This window comes from Acipenser ruthenus, chromosome 41 (genome assembly GCF_902713425.1).
Source record: "Acipenser ruthenus chromosome 41, fAciRut3.2 maternal haplotype, whole genome shotgun sequence".
Classification (NCBI taxonomy): Eukaryota; Metazoa; Chordata; class Actinopteri; order Acipenseriformes; family Acipenseridae; genus Acipenser; species Acipenser ruthenus.
The window spans coordinates 8,519,034-8,534,820 of NC_081229.1; the positions used below are offsets into that span (position 1 = coordinate 8,519,034).

At 41.8% G+C, this 15,787-nt stretch overlaps 1 pseudogene; it reads right to left on the reverse strand.

Moving 5' to 3' along the window:
• Nucleotides 1–1,679: 1,679 nt before the first annotated feature.
• The window catches only part of LOC131709132 (zinc finger protein 665-like), a 119,554-nt pseudogene continuing 105,446 nt past the window's right edge, over nucleotides 1,680–15,787 (reverse strand).

Genomic DNA, 15,787 nt, shown 5'->3' on the forward strand with positions numbered 1-15,787 from the left:
TTACATCAGGATATGATTAAATAGTGATAGTTACATCAGGATGTGATTAAATACAAAGTACTACAGGTTAAAAACTTGGCAGATTACAGTATTCTGAAGTACAGGATTAAATGCAGTAAAATAGGGGCTGATAAGAGCAAATTAAAGCACATTTACAAACAGAGGAGTTCTACAGGTGCTCTTTGAAGAGGTGAGTCTTAAGGAGGCGCCGGAATGTGGTCAGGGACTGGGCAGTCCTGACATCTGTAGGAAGGTCATTCCACCACTGCGGAGCAAGGGTGGAGAAGGAGCGGGCTTTGGAGGCAGGGGAGCGTAGCGGTGGTAGAGCTAGTCTTCTAGTGCAGGCGGAGCAGAGAGAACGAGTGGGGGTGTAGGGAGAGATGAGGGTCTGGAGGTAGCTGGGTGCAGACTGGTCAAGGCATCTGTAGGCTAGTACAAGAGTCTTGAACTGGATGCGAGCGGTGATCGGGAGCCAGTGGAGCGAGCGGAGTAGTGGAGTAGCGTGGGCGAAGCGAGGCAGAGAGAACACTAGGCGGGCAGCAGAGTTCTGGATGAGCTGGAGCGGACGGGTGGCGGACGCAGGGAGGCCAGCCAGGAGGGAGTTGCAGTAGTCTGGGCGGGAGAGTACCAGGGCCTGGACCAGGAGCTGGGTAGCATAGTTGGTGAGGAAGGGTCGGATTCTTCGGATGTTGCTCAGGAAGAAAAATTGCATTTGCACCACGAGCACTACAGCACCCTTGTGACCGTGTTTGTGTTCACTGTGTGTGTTTAAATACCGTGGTTACTGTTTCGGGACTGAACCCCTGGATTTAACTGGGCAAGACACATCATTGTGTACTGCCAGTTCTCATTATTCTTTACTGTTGTCATCAGACTTTGGATTATAAATAAACCATCATTTCACCAGTACTTTGTTGTCAATCCTTGTTTTAAGCACTGCATCACCTCTACACCTGCACACTGCAAACCACTTTGCCACACAGCTTTAGACAAGATTCAAGCTTGGGCTGACACATGTGAATAAATACAAAGTCTTGCACATAGGACGCAAAAACAGCATGAATAGTAATGAAATAGAGGAGGCTATGTATGAAAAGTACTTGGGGATGAATCACTTAAGCCAACTAGACAGTGCAGAGAAGCTATGAAAAAAGGCAAATAGAATGTTAGGTTATATATTCAAGACAGATGAATTCAAATCAAGAGAAGTTATATTAATTATACAATGCACTGGTACGACCACACCTAGAATAGTGTGTCCAGTTCTGGTCCCCTTATCATAAGAAAGACATTGAGGCATTGGAGAGAGTACAGAGAGCAACACGATTAATTCCAGGACTGAAGGGCATGTCATATGAAGAGAGACTGAAAGAGCTGAATCTGTAGAGCCTAGGAAGAAGGAGAGCCAGAGGGGACTTAAGAGGGATTTAAAATTGTCAAGGGGTTTACCAAAGTAACTGCTGAGAATTATTTTTCACACAAGAGTTTTTTGTTTTTCCTCTCCTGAGTGTTAACGGAGCAGAGGTGGGCCGAATGGTCTTTTCTTGTTCTAGAATTTCTTATGTTATTTAAAAAAAGAATAGAAAAAAAAGGAATCAAATGAAGAGAAAAAAAATCAGATGAAATATACAAATAATGAATAATAGTTTTTTGGGGGACAGTAGAAAAAAGAAATTAGATCAAATATAAATTTATTAAAGTAAGAAGTATAACTACAGGGATTACAAAAATAAGATACAGTATTCGAAAAATATGTAAAATATATCAATTGTATGCTCAAACTCACTAGCCTAACAGTTCCTCTCCAACCAACTCACCCAGACACAACAAGTCTGAGATACAAGGTTTCACTCACAGTAGCTATATACAAAAAACACACGGTTCCTAATATTTATTTTTACCCTATGATCGCTGAGTTTACAACACTTTTTTTAAAGTTGGCACTACAGTAGCTCCCACACACTCTGTACATTACAATGGTGTCACACGATGATACAGTAGCTCCCACACGCTCGGTGCATTACAATGGTGTCACACGATGATACAGTAGCTCCCACACACTCTGTACATTACAATGGTGTCACACGATGATACAGTAGCTCCCACACGCTCTGTACATTACAATGGTGTCACACGATGATACAGTAGCTCCCACACGCTCTGTACATTACAATGGTGTCACACGATGATACAGTAGCTCCCACACACTCTGTACATTACAATGGTGTCACACGATGACACAGTAGCTCCCACACGCTCTGTACATTAAAATGGTGTCACACGATGATACAGTAGCTCCCACACGCTCGGTGCATTACAATGGTGTCACACGATGATACAGTAGCTCCCACACACTCTGTACATTACAATGGTGTCACACGATGATACAGTAGCTCCCACACGCTCGGTGCATTACAATGGTGTCACACGATGATACAGTAGCTCCCACACACTCTGTACATTACAATGGTGTCACACGATGATACAGTAGCTCCCACACGCTCGGTGCATTACAATGGTGTCACACGATGATACAGTAGCTCCCACACGCTCGGTGCATTACAATGGTGTCACACGATGATACAGTAGCTCCCACACGCTCGGTGCATTACAATGGTGTCACACGATGATACAGTAGCTCCCACACACTCTGTACATTACAATGGTGTCACACGATGACAGTCAGGAGCAGGAAGTATCTTCCTCTCTGTCACATGAACAAAACAAGACATAGACAAATAGTCGTATGTAACTTCAAAGCTGATTTCATGAAGCACAGCTTGATAAAACAGATACTAATCAAAAGGTAAACTTATTTTATTATCAATCCTCATTGAAATGAAAAGAAAAGTTACACACAGATTGTTTTAAATTCATTCTGGATGTTTCCAGTACAAGCCAAAGATGGCCACTGCTTGCATTCAAACAGGCTGTAAATTACATTTAACAACTGTGTCACATCAAATATATTTTATCTGTGTAATATAATGACATTAAAGCAACCAACCTAATATGTTGTGTAGTAAAAACTCCTCGATGAGCGACCCTGAGGGAAAAAACAGCAATCCAGATTTATATATCTGTTTTAAACATTTTTAATCATGTTTTTAATCATGACGTGCCAGGTACGTCCCTATCGCAAAAGAGGTTCATGTTAAAATATAATGTAATTGATTTGTAGAGTCAGTGTGATACCTGGAAAAAAAGATGCGCTGAACCGATAAAGAACCTTGGAGAACTGTGGTTGTGCCGTAGTTCAAAGAAACATTGCAGTTAAAATGGAAGGCTTTTTTTTTTTTAATGCCTGCCCATTAGCATCAAAGATTGTACAGTATTTATCGAGATTACTCAGGACTTCAAGGTAATGTTGCATTTTACCCACTGAAAAACATTTTACTCTCAGTGTTAAAATTAGAGGGTAAGTTACTCCCAGACCCAAACCCTTATCTGGAGCGCTGATGTAAGGTAATGTTTCTTTCTGAATGAACATGGTCCTTAGGGTTTGTCTCCGGTGTGAATTCACTGGTGTGTTTGAAGATGTCCTAACTTGTTGAAACTGTTTCCACAGTCAGAGCACTGATACAATTTCTCTCCTGTGTGAGTTTGCTGGTGTGTTTTTTGAGGTTACTTAACCGACTGAAACTCTTCCCACAGTCAGAGCAGCGATACGGTTTCTCTCCTGTATGAATTCGCTGGTGTGTTTTCAGTTGTTCTGAAACTCTGAAACTCTTCCCACAGTCAGAGCAGCAATACGGTTTCTCTCCTGTGTGAATTTGATGGTGTGTTTTCAGGTTTCCTAACAGACTGAAACTCTTCCCACAGTCAGAGCACTGATACGGTTTCTCTCCTGTGTGAATTCGCTCATGATTTCTTAGGGCTGCTGACTGACTGAAACTCTTCCCACAGTCAGAGCAGCGATACGGTTTCTCTCCTGTATGAATTCGCTGGTGTGCTTTCAGATGTTCTGAAACTCTGAAACTCTTCCCACAGTCAGAGCAGCTATACGGTTTCTCTCTTGTATGAATTCGCTGGTGTGTTTTCAGTTGTTCTGAAACTCTGAAACTCTTCCCACAGTCAGAGCAGAAATACGGTTTCTCTCCTGTATGAATTCGCTGGTGTCTTTTCAGTTGTTCTGAAACTCTGAAACTCTTCCCACAGTCAGAGCAGTGATACGGTTTCTCTCCTGTGTGAATTTGCTGGTGTGATTTCAGGTGTCCTAACAGACTGAATCTCTTCCCACAGTCAGAGCAGCAATACGGTTTCTCTCCTGTGTGAATTCGCTCGTGATTTCTCAGGTTTCCTCTTTCCCTGAAACTCTTCCCACAGTCAGAGCAGTGATACGGTTTCTCTCCTGTGTGAATTTGCTGGTGTTTTTTCAGGTTTTGCAACACACTGAAACTCTTCCCACAGTCAGAGCAGCAATACGGTTTCTCTCCTGTGTGAATTTGCTGGTGTGTTTTCAGGTTTCCTAAGCGAATGAAACTCTTCCCACAGTCAGAGCAGCAATACGGTTTCTCTCCTGTGTGAATTTGCTGGTGTGTTTTAAAATGCCCTAACTGGGTGAACCCTTTCCCACAGTCAGGATATTCTCCAGCACCCGCCCTCGCTTTAGCTGCTGGACTGGAACCTGGAAAATATGAACAGGAAAGAAAGTAAGAGGGGCTGCTTGTAGGCTTCGGGCGTGTGGCTGGGTGGTGGAGTGGATTAAAGCAGGGGTTCTCAATTTTTTTTACCCCCCCGAGGCCCACCTGTTCAGCTGCATCAGGCACTGCGGCCCACTATTAGAACTCCTTGGGAAAATGTCAAATTAAAAACATTTTCTATGTTTAAATTCTGTAACATTATAAATAAAGCTAATCTAAACTGTCCTTTATTCATTTGAATAAATAATGTGACAGATGGAAATCACATAGAATATGCACAGAGTTAAAAATTCAAACACTTTAATTTTAATGAATACAATAAATTGCAAAGATTAAACAGATGTTTTTATCAACCTTTTAAATTAGGTACCTTTGTATAATTATCATTATTATGTTTCAACAAAAAATATTCTAGCGTTATTTTAAGACGTCTGTGAACGAGCATTTTAATAAATCAATTAACGGCATGTAACAAGACTTATCAGTTTGATTCATAACTTGATTTGGTTAATATTGAAACATACATCAAAGCACGCAATATTTTAAATGTTAATAGCTACTTAGTGACAAAAACGTATTCATCATTGGCATCAATTGTAAATGAATGTTATTATAAAAGTTAGTATGGAAACGTTTCTACAAAAGAAAAAAACCCATTCCAGCTCCTCAAAGCTGAGCCCGCGGTACAAATGCATTCAAACTCCTGCAGCTGCCTTTTCTGTTCTTTATACTTTGCAAAACGTATTCTTTGGTGGCGGATTCGACATATTGTAATGTTATGAATACTGAACACACTTTTTACATCTGCCAGCAGAGCGATCACATGACCTCAACACCGCCCTATTGTCAGAGCTCTCGCTCTACATCCCGCCTACAGGAAGGCAATCTGTTAGCTCTGATTTGTGAATTTCTGCTTTGATTGACAGTCCGCCGATACTCCCTTGCTACACTTTATTTTTCTATAATTACAGCTGCTGCCGACGCCTGCTTATCATTATTAATAGAAAAAAACACATAGAATGTCATTGCACCCGCGGCCCGAAGGTGGTGCTGTTTGGAACCCCTGGATTAAAGTGTGTGCATTTTAGCTGTGGGGTTTGCTCTGGGTTACACCAGTTTAAAAATGCAAAGTTAAACTTAAAGCCTTTCTGTGTGAAAGCAAAGTCAGTAAAGACTGATGCTGGTTAATCTTGGGGTCTGTTTTCAGGTACACTGAAAAACTGAAACTCTTCCCGCAGTCAGAGCAGCAATACGGTTTCTCTCCTGTGTGAATTCGCTGGTGTGTTATCAGGGTTCCTGAACCCCTGAAACTCTTCCCACAGTCAGAGCAGAGATACGGTTTCTCTCCTGTGTGAGTTCCCTGGTGTATTTTAAAATGCCCTAACTGGGTGAAACCTTTCCCACAGTCAGGATATTCTCCAGCGCCCGCCCTCGCTTTAGCTGCTGGACTGGAACCTGGAAAATATGAACAGGAAAGAAAGTAAGAGGGGCTGCTTGTAGGCTTCGGGCATGTGGCTAGGTGGAGGAGTGGATTAAAGTGTGTGCATTTTATCTGTGGGGTTTGCTCTGGGTTACACCAGTTTAAAAATGCAAAGTTAAACATAAAGCCTTTCTGTGTGAAAGCAAAGTCAGTAAAGACTGATGCTGGTGAAACCGAGCCCTGGGATCAAAATCTGACTGTGAAGTTCTCCTGTAATGTTTCAGGTCTATTGCCCCTGACAAACCCAAATTACAAATATATCAGCATTAGATTACAATTATATCTCTCTTATGGTATTTTAGGAGTTTTTCCAAATCTTGGGGTAAATCAAATACAAATCGAGTAATCCGTCGCGTATCTGACTGCGGAGGGACCAGAGTAAATACCATTTACTTTTAAAGTGTTCAAATGGATTAGTCACAACAGTAGCCTGCACTAATCGATTATTGGGCAAATTAACCAATAACATTGAATAGGCACGAATGCAATTCAAGCCCACTAAATCAAGGAGCATCTCTATAATTAAAGGCAAAGTAGTAGATAAAACATCCTTCATTAATGGTGAGGCAATATCAACAGTGTCTGAGAAGCCAGTGAAGAGTCTTGGGAGATGGTACGACGGGGATCTAAAGGACACAGTTCGTGTGGGAGAAGTTAGACAACAAGCAGTGGAAGGGTTGAAGAGCATAGACAGCTGCGCTCTACCAGGTAAACTAAAACTCTGGTGCTTTCAGTTTGGTCTACTGCCGAGGTTGCTGTGGCCACTGACTGTGTACGCAGATGTTGGTCAACGGCTTATTTTTCCACCTGAGATTGCCACCACTAACCTTCGACCAGATATTGTCTTGTGGTCTGGATCAGCACGCCTTGTTCACCTGGTAGAGTTAACAGTGCCATGGGAGGATGCTGTAGATGAGGCGTATGAGAGGAAGAAACTGCGGTATGCTCAACTAGCCACTGAAGCGGAACAGCGAGGATGGAGAGTTCGGGTTTACCCAGTGGAAGTGGGTTGTCGAGGATTTGTGGCACACTCTACAACCCGGTTTCTCAGAGACGTCGGATTCAGTGGCCAAGAGTTGCGTCGCACAGTGAAGAACTTATCAGAAGCAGCAGAGAGGAGCAGCAACTGGCTGTGGTTGAGACGGAAAGATTCTGGCTGGGGACAGGTAAGTAAGCTGGGCTGAGTTGAGTGGGGGACGGAGGGGGGTGATGCTGGGACGCCAGAATCACCGTCGAGCCCTCTTGAGGTGTCGTGGGCTAGTCGACGAAACACTGAGGATGGAAGGTGCCCACTTGAAAACCCCAGAGATGTACCCTACTTAGCTCAATCCAGACGGTTGTCATGCTGATGCGCTGGGGAGGCCGCACTTTGGTTGATCCCCGGAGCCAGCATCGCAGCCGTTGTGTGTGCTGATGCGCCAGGGAGGCAAAATAAGCTGATCCCTGGAGCCAGCATTACACTTCAGCCATTAACACCAGACAGAAGGATATCTACATCATCATATGGAAGGAAACGTAAATGGATGGAGACACATATGGATCACATTAGTTTACTGTAAAGCTACGTCTTAGTTGGTGCTTATCTTGGCGAGAGCCGAGTTCAAATCAGCATGAAGTTTTAACATCTACTCTCGTGTAATGGAAATCACAGCTTCTTTGCTTTATTCTATGACATACCAAAGGCATGCAAGTATACATGATAAAATAGCTTTTAATTTCATCACTTTTCAGGAGGAATGAAGCATTATTTTAATGAGCTGTAAGGGTACCAACAAATTTAAGCATGTCTGTGTGTATATATATATATATATATATATATATATATATATATATATATATATATATATATATGCTTCAGTTGTTCAGATATTTGTGACATACTCAATAAAAAAAATAATTACATCTTACTGTTTGTTTATCCTTTTGTTATTCAGTGTTTTGAATACAACTGTCAGAAAGACTGCTGCAGGGCTTCTAGGCATGAGTATATCTCCGGTCCTTCTACTGTTAACTAATCACAGTCGTCTATAAGTCATGTTTGTTTCGTATGAATCACTATCAGATATTGGTTGAAACTCGTGTGGAGAAACAGGAGATGACGTTCCACGTGAATCAAGCAAGGGAGTTGACTGTGGCGTCTGTCTCATTGACACATCTTGCTGGACTGATACTGGGGACACTGACTGAGGATGATCATACTAACAATACTCATTTGCTCTTTGATTTCGAGAAACCAATGTCACGTTGGGCCATTGGAGATGTGGACCTTGAGATGGCCATCCTGTGTGCGGTGTTTGTTGCATAAGCATTTGAAACTATTGTGCTTCATGGTCCCTAGACCTTTGATTTTCTTCACTAATCAATTGTATCATGTCTCTGGTTGGGTTGTTCTCTATTGCAGTCCGTAGTAACCCAACAGCCTGAGATAGTTGGGTTACTACGAACAGTAACCCAACTATCTCAGGCTGTTGGGTTACTACAGACTGCAATAGTCCTCTTTCTCTTTGATGTTTTGAGTGGTACAGACTATTTAGGGCTTGCTGACTGGCCTGTTTCGCCACCGCTTGTGCTGGAATCTATAGCATAAGTGACCTCATCAGTTTCACTTTGTGGATGGTTAGCAGTGGGTGTTTAAAAGAACGGGACTATTATTTCAGAGCCAACCCGAGGATTACAAATAAAACAATACACACCGCTGTATCGCTTCTCATTGTTTATTGTTTACTGCTGTTTGCCATCAGGCCTTTGGGTTTAAAAATAAAACGCCATTGCACCTGGATTTATCATTGTCTCTCTGATTACTAATCACCTGCACCTGCACACGGCTAACCACTCTGACACAGGGACGTAGCGAGGTGATCTGTTCCTTTTGTTATGGTTAATGCGAACCCGGAAGGAGAGCACTGGACTCTTGACCGGAGGGTCTTGGGTTCAATCCCAGGTGGGGGACACTGCTGCTGTACCCTTGAGCAAGGTACTTCACCTAGATTGCTCCAGTAAAAACTCAACTGTATAAATGGGTAATTGTATGTAAAAAATAATGTGATATCTTGTAACAATTGTAAGTCGCCCTGGATAAGGGCGGCTGCTTAGAAATAAATAATAATAATTTCCTGGTTTTCAAGGGGAGCCGTGTTCTAAATCAGGAGTGTTTTCTTTGTTTGTCATATCTAATTGTATCCTGTTTCTTGTTATTAGACGGCTATCACGATCCGGAGCTGTCGCTACAGGCCAGCACTAAACACGGACAACACTGCACTTGATAAATTGCATTTGCACCACGAGCACTACAGCACTCACTTTACCCTTGTGGCCGTGTTTGTGTTCACTGTGTGTGTTTACATACCGTGTTTACTGTTTCGGGACTGAACCCTTGGATTTAACTGGGCAAGACACATCATTGTGTACTGCCAGTTCTCATTATTCTTTACTGTTGTCATCAGACTTTGGATTATAAATAAACCATCATTTCACCAGTACTTTGTTGTCTGTCCTTGTTTAAGCACTGCATCACCTCTACACCTGCACACTGCAAACCACTTTGCCACACAGCTTTAGATAAGATTCAAGCTTGGGCTGACACATGTGAATAAATACAAGTCTTGCACATACGGCACAAAAACAGCATGAATAGTGATGAAACAGAGGAGGCTATGTATGAAAAGGACTTGGGGGTAGTAATGGATGAATCTCTTAAGAAGCTATAAAAAAGGCAAATAGAATGTTAGGTTATATATTCAAGACAGATGAATTCAAATCAAGAGAAGTTATATTAATTATACAATCCACTGGTACGACCACACCTAGAATAGTGTGTCCAGTTCTGGACCCCTTATCATAAGAAAGACATTGAGGCATTGGAGAGAGTACAGAGAGCAACACGATTAATTCCAGGACTGAAGGGCATGTCATATGAAGAGAGACTGAAAGAGCTGAATCTGTAGAGCCTAGGAAGGAGGAGAGCCAGAGGGGACTTAAGAGGTATTTACACCTTTTTACACCTTAATTGTGACAAGACTGATGTAATGTTGTTAGGTACTCCCCGCCAGCTAGGAATAACCAATGCTTTAAATCTGACTGTTGATGGAACCATGCTTGAGTTCAGATCTAAAATTTAACTTTTGAATCGCATGTGCTGAATACTGTCAAGGTTTCTTTTTTTTCACCTTAGAAATATTGCCAGACTGCGTCCCATGCTTTCTCTACCTGCAGCTGAAAAACTGATTCATGCTTTTGTTTTCTCCAGGATCGATTACTGTAACGCTCTGCTCGCTGGGGTGTCTAATAGCATCCTCACTAAAATTCAATTTGTTCAAAACTCTGCAGCCAGAATTTTGTCTCGGTCCCGCTCAAGAGATCACATCACTCCTGTCTTGGAGGCCTTGCAGTGGCTGCCTATCAGGTTTAGAATTGATTTTAAAATTTTGAATGCTGACATATAAGGCTCTTCATGGGCTAACTCCGACTTCTCTGTCAGATCTTTTATCTCTGCTCTGCTGATCTCAGACTGCCGTGTGTCCCGTCTGCTCGCCTGCGCTCTATGGGCGACAGGGCCTTCTGTTGCTATGCTCCCAAATTATGGAACTCTATTCCACTAGAGATCAGGGACTCAGCTTCTTTGAGTGTTTTTAAAGCTAATTTAAAGACTTACTTTTTTTAGAAAGACATTTTTATGATTTTTATGTATATTCTTTTTATTTATTGCTGTACTATTAATTGTGAAGCACTCTGAGATGACTGCTTTTAAGGACGCTATACAAAATAAAGTTTACTATTATTATTATTATTATTATTATTATTTAAAATTGTCAAGGGGTTTACCAAAGTAACTGCTGGGAATTATTTTTCAGAGAACAGAACGAGGGGCCACAGGTGGAAGCTGAAGGGCATATTCAGAACCGAGGGGAGAAGGAGCTTTTTCACAGAGAGGGTGATGAACCATTGGAACAGGCTATAGAAGAGACTATCGGATCCTTCAAGAATAGACTGAACAATACTGTATAACCCTCTCTGTGATCATAACAAGACCTTGCGTGCTTCCTTGAAGAAGTGTGGTCCATTAGCCATGGATTTCCTGAGGTTTTATTTCCTCTAATAAATAGTTAGGAGTTTTTTGTTTTTCCTCCCGAGTGCTAACGGACCACGCTTGCATTAAGCGAGCGAACAGAGGTGGGCCGAATGGTCTTTTCTTGTTCTAGAATTTCTTAATTATTTAAAAAAAATAAAGAATAGAAAGAAAAGAAAAAAAATCAAATGAAATATACAAAAAATGAATAATAGTTTTTTTTGGGGGGGGGGTTAGTAGAAAAATGAAATTAGATCTAATATAAATTTATAAAAGAACTATGACTACAGGGATTACAAAAGTAAGATACAGTCTTTGAAAAATATGTAAAATATATCAATTGTATGCTCAAACTCACTAGCCTAACAGTTTCTCGCCAATCAACTCAACCAGACACAAGTCTGAGATACAAGGTTTCACTTACAGTAGCTATATACAAAAAACACACGGTTCCTAATGATTATTTTTATTTTCGCTGAGTTTACGACACTGGACAAAAATGTTTTATGTATTTATATATTTTTATAAAAGTTGCAGCTACAGTAGCTCCCACACGCTCGGTGCATTACAATGGTGTCACACGATGATACAGTAGCTCCCACACACTCTGTACATTACAATGGTGTCACACGATGATACAGTAGCTCCCACACGCTCTGTACATTACAATGGTGTCACACGATGATACAGTAGCTCCCACACGCTCGGTGCATTACAATGGTGTCACACGATGATACAGTAGCTCCCACACGCTCTGTACATTACAATGGTGTCACACGATGATACAGTAGCTCCCACACGCTCGGTGCATTACAATGGTGTCACACGATGATACAGTAGCTCCCACACGCTCTGTACATTACAATGGTGTCACACGATGATACAGTAGCTCCCACACGCTCTGTACATTACAATGGTGTCACACGATGATACAGTAGCTCCCACACGCTCTGTACATTACAATGGTGTCACACGATGATACAGTAGCTCCCACACGCTCTGTACATTACAATGGTGTCACACGATGATACAGTAGCTCCCAAACGCTCTGTACATTACAATGGTGTCACACGATGATACAGTAGCTCCCAAACGCTCTGTACATTACAATGGTGTCACACGATGATACAGTAGCTCCCACACGCTCTGTACATTACAATGGTGTCACACGATGATACAGTAGCTCCCACACGCTCTGTACATTACAATGGTGTCACACGATGATACAGTAGCTCCCACACGCTCGGTGCATTACAATGGTGTCACACGATGATACAGTAGCTCCCACACGCTCGGTGCATTACAATGGTGTCACACGATGATACAGTAGCTCCCACACGCTCGGTGCATTACAATGGTGTCACACGATGATACAGTAGCTCCCACACGCTCTGTGCATTACAATGGTGTCACACGATGATACAGTAGCTCCCACACGCTCTGTACATTACAATGGTGTCACACGATGATACAGTAGCTCCCACACGCTCTGTACATTACAATGGTGTCACACGATGATACAGTAGCTCCCACACGCTCTGTACATTACAATGGTGTCACACGATGATACAGTAGCTCCCACACGCTCTGTACATTACAATGGTGTCACACGATGATACAGTAGCTCCCACACGCTCTGTACATTACAATGGTGTCACACGATGATACAGTAGCTCCCACACGCTCTGTACATTACAATGGTGTCACACGATGATACAGTAGCTCCCACACGCTCTGTACATTACAATGGTGTCACACGATGATACAGTAGCTCCCACACGCTCTGTACATTACAATGGTGTCACACGATGATACAGTAGCTCCCACACGCTCTGTACATTACAATGGTGTCACACGATGATACAGTAGCTCCCACACGCTCGGTGCATTACAATGGTGTCATACGGTGACAGTCAGGAGCAGGAAGTATCTTCCTCTCTGTCGCATGAACAAAACAAGACAGACAAATAGTCGTATGTAACTTCAAAGCTGATTTCATGAAGCACAGCTCGATAAAACAGCTACTAATCAAAAGGTAAACTTTTTTTATTATCAGTCCTCATTGAAAAGAAAACGAAAGTTACACACAGATTGTTTTAAATTCATTCTGGCTGTTTCCAGTGCAAGCCAAAGATGGCCACTGCTTGCATTCAAACAGGCTGTAAATTACATTTAACAACTGCATCACATCAAATATATTTTATCTATGTAATATAATGACATTAATATGTTGTGTAATAACTCCTCAATGAACCACCCCGAGTGAAAAAAGAGCAATCCAGATTTATATATTTGTTTTAAACATTTTTAACCATGTTTTTAATCATGACGTGCCAGGTACGTCTGTATCGCAAAAGAGGTTCATGTTAAAATATAATGTAATTGATTTGTAGAGTCAGTGTGATACCTGGAAAAAAAATGCGCTGAGCCGATAAAGAACCTTGGAGAACTGTGGTTGTGCCGTAGTTCAAAGAAACATTGCAGTTAAAATGGAAGGCTTTTTTTTTTAATGCCTGCCCATTACCATCAAAGATTGTACAGTATTTATCGAGATTACTCAGGACTTCAAGGTAATGTTGCATTTTACCCACTGAAAAACATTTTACTCTCAGTGTTAAAAGGGTAAGTTACTCCCAGACCCAAAACCTTATCTGGAGCGCTGATGTAAGGTAATGTTTCTTTCTGAATGAACATGGTCCTTAGGGTTTGTCTCCGTTGTGAATTCACTGGTGTGTTTGAAGATGTCCTAACTTGTTGAAACTGTTTCCACAGTCAGAGCACTGGTACAATTTCTCTCCTGTGTGAGTTTGCTGGTGTGTTGTTTGAGGTTACTTAACTGACTGAAACTCTTCCCACAGTCAGAGCAGCAATACGGTTTCTCTCCTGTATGAATTCGCTGGTGTGTTTTCAGTTGTTCTGAAACTCTGAAACTCTTCCCACAGTCAGAGCAGAAATACGGTTTCTCTCCTGTGTGAATTCGCACATGTTTTGTCAGGGTTCCTCTTTCTCTGAAACTCTCTCCACAGTCAGAGCAGTGATACGGTTTCTCTCCTGTGTGAATTCGCTCATGTTTTCTTAGGGCTGCTAACTGACTGAAACTCTTCCCACAGTCAGAGCAGCGATACGGTTTCTCTCCTGTGTGAATTCGCTGGTGTGCTATCAGATGTTCTGAAACTCTGAAACTCTTCCCACAGTCAGAGCAGCTATACGGTTTCTCTCCTGTATGAATTCGCTGGTGTCTTTTCAGTTGTTCTGAAACTCTGAAACTCTTCCCACAGTCAGAGCAGCAATACGGTTTCTCTCCTGTGTGAATTTGCTGGTGTGATTTCAGGTGTCCTGATTGACTGAAACTCTTCCCACAGTCAGAGCAGCAATACGGTTTCTCTCCTGTGTGAATTTGCTGGTGTGATTTCAGGTGTCCTAACAGACTGAAACTCTTCCCACAGTCAGAGCAGCAATACGGTTTCTCTCCTGTGTGAATTTGCTGGTGTGCTTTCAGGGCTCCTGATTGACTGAAACTCTTCCCACAGTCAGAGCAGCAATACGGTTTCTCTCCTGTGTGAATTCGCTCGTGATTTCTCAGGGTTCCTCTTTCCCTGAAACTCTTCCCACAGTCAGAGCAGCAATATGGTTTCTCTCCTGTGTGAATTCGCTGGTGTGCTTTCAGGTGTCCTGATTGACTGAAACTCATCCCACAGTCAGAGCAACCATGCGGTTTCTCTCCTGTGTGAATTCGTTGGTGTGTTTTCAGGCTTCGTAACCGACTGAAACTCTTTCCACAGTCAGAGCAGCGATACAGTTTCTCTCCTGTGTGAATTTGCTGGTGTGTTTTCAGGTGTCCTAACTGGGTGAAACCTTTCCCACAATCAGGATATTTTCCACTGCCTGCTGCTGGACTGGAACCTGGAAAATATGAACAGGAAAGAAAGTAAGAGGGACTGCTTGTAGGCTTAGGACATGTGGCTAGGTGGAGGAGTGGATTAAAGCAGGGGTTCCCAATTCCGACCCCCCCCCCCCCAAGGCCTACCTGTTCAGCTGCATCAGGCACTGCGGCCCACTATTAGCACTCCTTGGGAAAATGTCAAATTAAAAACATTTTCTATGTTTAAACCTGTAACATTATAAATAAAGCTAATCTAAACCGTCCTTTATTCATTTGAATAAATAATGTGAAAGATGGAAATCACATAGAATATGCACAGAGTTAAAAATTCAAACACTTTAATTTTAGTGAATACAATAAATTGCAAAGATTAAACAGACGTTTTTATCAACCTTTTAATTAGGTACCTTTGTATAATAATTATTATAATGTTTCAACAAAAAATATTCTAGCGTTATTTTAAGACGTCTGTATAAAATAGCAGTATAACAAAACATTTTAATAAATCAATTACCGGCATGCAAAAAGACTTAGTTTGATTCATAACTTGATTTAGTTAATATTGAAACATACATCAAAGCACGCAATATTTCAAATGTTAATAGCTACTTAGTGACAAAAACGTATTCATCATTGGCATCAATTGTAAATGAATGTTATTATAAAAGTTAGTATGGAAACGTTTCTACAAAAGAAAAAAACCCATTCCAGCTCCT